The sequence below is a fragment of the Montipora capricornis genome, chromosome 13, assembly GCF_036669925.1.
Source record: "Montipora capricornis isolate CH-2021 chromosome 13, ASM3666992v2, whole genome shotgun sequence".
Classification (NCBI taxonomy): domain Eukaryota; kingdom Metazoa; phylum Cnidaria; class Anthozoa; order Scleractinia; family Acroporidae; genus Montipora; species Montipora capricornis.
Window position 1 is genome coordinate 26,109,561 of NC_090895.1, and position 5,000 is coordinate 26,114,560.

Sequence of the window (5,000 nt, forward strand, 5' to 3'; positions counted from 1 at the left end):
TAATACACAGCACTCGAGAGGCCAAGCAACATTACTGAAATATGGTTAATGCTCTGTGTATAAATTAATGGAAAACAGACGAAGCTCAATGAGAAGATAACAGAAAAACTAAATGTTCATATGGGTAGCTTGTAAAATCATCACAGTTAAGAGGTGAAAAAAGAAATTAAATTTTGGAAAGATATCATGAATGTCATACACTTAGTAAAATTGCCAATGGTGAATCATACACAGTTTCAAGAAAAATATTTCTATACAGTCAATGTTAATCCCCACGACCCCCACCCCCTAAACCCAGGAAAAGTGGGGACAAAACCTGACATGCGACATTCAAAACTGTCCCAGGATGCTGGGTCTTGGATAAGATCCAAAGCGGGAAATTTCTCTGCTGAAGGATTGGAGTCTACAACTGTGTCACACTGAGACTGGGACCACACCAGACAGAGACTGAAATGACAGAAAGAAATGCGAGTTAAACTTGTTGCTTGTTAATCTGTTTTATCCTTACTTTTTGTTTGCCGCCCAAAAATACACTGAAGTCACTGAATGGAAAACCTTGCTGACTGTTTGACGAAATTCATGTCTAGGTAGGCGGGCACAAGGCGGGCACAAATGGGGACATTGGAATGGAAATATTGCACCCTGAGCCGGGAACATTACCTCACTTTCTCTTGTTCTTTTGTCCAAGTCACTGCTTTTCTCTGGTTGGGGGAGGGGGTGATTTACAGTGACAGGTGCATTAAGTATTCAAAATGACGATGAGGGCTTGAAGGGATGGCGTGTTTCTGGAACAAACAAGGACTTAAACATAATATGGAGCACACATACATTTGTTTTAGCACAGGTACCCTTATTAAAATTACCTTAGAGAGAGGTGGAAGAATAACGTGAATGCAAAAGCCTTAGGAAGGAAGTACAAGGATCTGAGAGAGTTTCACTTACCCCCCAAAAAAGGATTAATTTTAGTTAAATCTGCCAAGTGCTTCCTTAGAAAACACAAAGGAACCCCGTTAAAAATCGAAGGAGGAAGAAAAACCCACATGAGAAGAGGAGGGTGTAAAGCAGGGAGGAAAGAGTGCAGGTTGCAGGTTGCAGTGCATTATTTAAGCAATAGGCCACAAATTTCTATGGTTTATTTAAACACTAGAGCAGGGCTCGAAATTGCGACCAATACAGTCGCATTTGCGACTAAATTTTTCCCTTTGCGACTAAAATATCTGGAGGAGTCGCAAATTTGCGACTTGTTGTCACCTTCGCTCTTTCGAAACAAAAGGGTTAGCAGTTGCCACTTTGCTGCTACTTTTGCTAAAATAAATAAATGACAAAATTATTTTGTTTCTTGCTGTGAATTTTCTCTGAAGATAGCGTAATTGTAGAGTAATTTAGCTGCGATGTTACGTGCACAGCTCCATTCCTTCGATTATTCGCCATTTTCAGCAGTTTCTTTACACACATGTATTGCGGGCTCATATTTTTTTCCAAAAATGCTGACAACACAATGCAGCGCGGCGATTTTGCGATTAAAATTTGCGAAATTGCGACTAAATTTTCGTATCTTGTCGCAAATTGCGACTGGATTTTTTTGTTAATTTCGAGCCCTGTAGAGTGTTTCTGTTGAGGAACTATCGGCTGATAGTTGCCCCGCGGAAATTTGATGTTCTTAAAACAAATATGCTAGTTTCAAGAACATCAAATTTCCAAGGGGCAACTATCAGACCGATAGTTCCGAGACATACACTCTATTGTCTTTATTGTTCACTACTAAATTTTCTTCCGCGCATCAGCTCAAAAATCATGTTGAATTATTAACTTAAAAAGACGAAAGCCGTGTCAGCCAATGTAAAATTTGAAAAAGAAAACAAACAAAAACCCTCTTAATACAATTTTGATTGTTTATTTTCCATAAGGCCGCTTCTTTACAGAGGTATTTTCAGCGGACGACTACTATCCATCCGGGTATTTTCCTCGGACGGACACTATGGGCTGACAGTCTCTCTCCGCGGACGAACACTATCGCATCACATGATCAATTTAAACCAATAAGAATCGGACAAAATTTAGTGGTGAACTATAAAGGCTGACAAACCACGCGGGATGTTGGTAGAACATGACAAGGATTCGTAAATCACCAGCCGCAGGCGAGTGATTTAAGAATTCTTTGAGTGTTCGTCCAACATCCCAAGTGGTTTTAATAATCATGCCTATAAACCATAGAAACCTGTGGTCTATTGCTTTTATATAGTGATCCAAAAGACGTGCAATTTTTCCATGAGTTTACTGGCACAATAAAACATAGCTCATCGACCAATCTGAGGGCGAGCATTTATTTGGTTATTATATAATTTACCATAACTGAAACAACCCAACCCTTTACAAAATCCTAACCTTAGGCTTAAACATTACTTTCAGCCCTAATGTTAGCATTAGTAAAGGTTTGGCTTGTTTTATCTATGGTGAAACAATTACCCGTAACCTGCAGCTTACACCCTCCACATGAGAAGAAAACCACAGAAATAAGGCAAGGCAAGCAGATTTTGTTTATAACTCGCGCGCTAATATTTTTTGAAGATACAGTTGTTTTTCTCCATGCAAATGCATCTGTTTTCTCAGCTCCCCAGCTTTGGGTACCCGTGACTTTTACAGAGCCACATCGCGGATATAATCTCAGAGAATTATCGTTTCCTCTGTTTTCACTGTAGTACGAAGAAAAAACAAGATAACAGTACCTGCCAGTCGAAGCCAAATACAAGCCCACACGTAATCAGTAGAATCAAAGGAGAGGTGTATCTTCTTTCAATCTGTAAGGTGAAACCCAAACTGTAGCACGTTTAATGGCGTTTTACGGCTCCACAAAGCCCTTTCCGAAATCTGGGGCGAAATCTGAATAAAAGTTTAATACAGCGACGCCTCTATAGGATAACTACTTCGTGTAGGCACTCATGTAGTGGTCCTAGTCATGTTGAACAATTTGCTCTGGGTCCAGGTGTACCCCCGTGAAAATTTTTTAAGGCATTGTCTAAATCTCCTTTGAACGTGTTTGTAAAAAACTTTGTTTTCTTAATGAGTAAACCCTTAAGGTGTTTTTTATGTATTTAACAGTGAAAGTTAACGATTAGGTCACAGAGAGCCCTAATCTTGGCGGAGAAAAGTCCTGGGATCGAGGTTGTGTTGAGAAGGGCGTCACGTGACATTTATGCTCCAGCCAGAGATAACGCAATTAGTGAAATAAATAAATAAATTTTAAAACGCTGTAACAAGTAAACGAATTTGCCGAAACGTTGGTATTAAATTTTCAAATTACAGCGTTTTAACATTTATTTAGTATTCACTTTTGTTATCATCAACAACGCTGCTCCTCAAGAGCCAAACAACAACCTGGAAGACGTGAACCCAAAATCAATATGGCGGAAAAGTTGGTGGGTGTTGTTACAAAATTAAGACAGCGTGGGAAAAAGGATCAACCACCGAAACTCCAATGCGACATAAAAATGGCTTAAAAACGTCGTTACCAATTATTATTATTATTTTTTTGGAAAATGCCAAAAATTTGTGTCGGTCGGACGACGCTAAACGGAGAAAAAAAAAGGGGACGGCCTTAAAAGTAATTACTGGCGCTGTGACGCAAGACAAGGGCTCAAAAGTTCTTATTGAGAGTTAACGCGTGAAATTCTTCTACCACCTCACATTTGTTTAGTTCATAACACTTTTGCTCAAACCATGGTTTTCCTGAAATCAATTTAATCCATATGTATTTGTTTAGTTTACAGTGCAAAAACTGCGATAACATGAAGAATTTTAAGCGCAAAAATTTTTAAAAATTAAAGTACGAAAATAAAATGCACTGAAAACAAGGATATTTTCTCACAAGACAATCTTTTGACGAGATCCGAATACAACAGAGCAATTCCTTGCCCTTTTAACTTATCTCACCCTTACAATGTAAATTTTAACAGTAATTTCACAAAATGTAGTATTTACATGAAAGCTAAATCATCTCAACACTCCCTGAGACATCAATTTCTGCCTTCGTTCACCTGTAAATTATCATTTTATGTATATAAAACATGAAATAACACTTATGAATAATTTTAACAGAATCACGATAAGACATAAATATTTCGGGTATAAGTGAACCCTTTAATTTGATGATTAATAGAGACGAGTTTCAATTCAGTGCTGATAGTATTAATGCGATAACAAGAGTTAAGTTGAGTGATTGACTCAAGAATCTCGTGCCACCTGACAATCGAGACTTACCCCCACCCCTCCCCCAAACAAATTTCCTGCGATTTGGGAAAGTTACGTCAATTCTTCGGATTATGATTGGCTCATAGCGCTGTTTCACTTGTTAAAAGTATTTGTTTCGGTCCTACGACAATCCATCGTAGAACACTTGATTTCAAAAGCTCTGTAGCTTTTTGAGAAGTGATTTCTCCCTCCCGAACGCAACCCTGGAATTACATTACCTGGTCAAGAGCTCTGCGATTGTGAACATTTTTTACAAAACGTGCTGTGAACACTTAAAAAGGAGGGCCCATCTCCATGTATTCGTGTACATTTTACGTTGATCATGTTCAAACTTAGCAGAGACAAACGAAATGTTTTGTTTTGGTAAAGTACGAACAGAAAAAGAGGAAAAGCCGAAAGGTCTTATGGTGCCATTAAAAAATTACATAATGTAACTAGATAAAGTTGTTTCACGCGACTGCATGCAAGCTTCCGTGTAAGATTAACTGAATGGTCCAGCCATTCTGGATTCTGTAAACAGGAAACTGCATGACTCAGTGTTTCGGCGGAAAAACGTTGGAAGAGAACGAGAGTCCAGCTCTTTCCCTGCTTTGTGTGCAAGAGAAGAAAAGTGAAAAAGGAAATTGAAAGTATCCTTGTTTCTGAACTGAAACACCTGTGAACTAGTAAAAGAAGACACGCCCTCCTTAATTAAGAAAACAAATCGAATCAAGAAGGCTTCGGTCATGGTATTCCTGTGGTATAAACAAGAT

At 38.6% G+C, this 5,000-nt stretch overlaps 1 protein-coding gene across 6 annotated transcripts in view; it reads right to left on the bottom strand.

The window, feature by feature from the left end:
- LOC138029062 (uncharacterized) overlaps window positions 1–2,973 on the bottom strand; it is an 18,003-nt gene extending 15,030 nt beyond the window's left edge. For 2 of the 6 annotated variants that reach the window (XM_068876748.1, XM_068876747.1), the window contains exons 1-2: window positions 2,727–2,973; window positions 661–785 (exon numbers count right to left, since the gene is read on the bottom strand). The gene's annotated coding sequence lies outside the window, so the exon portion shown is untranslated. Of the gene's footprint in view, window positions 786–2,726 lie in introns of all 6 variants that reach the window. The other 4 variants (XM_068876744.1, XM_068876745.1, XM_068876743.1 and 1 more) reach the window with 4 other exon arrangements.
- Between the last annotated feature and the right edge of the window lie 2,027 nt (window positions 2,974–5,000).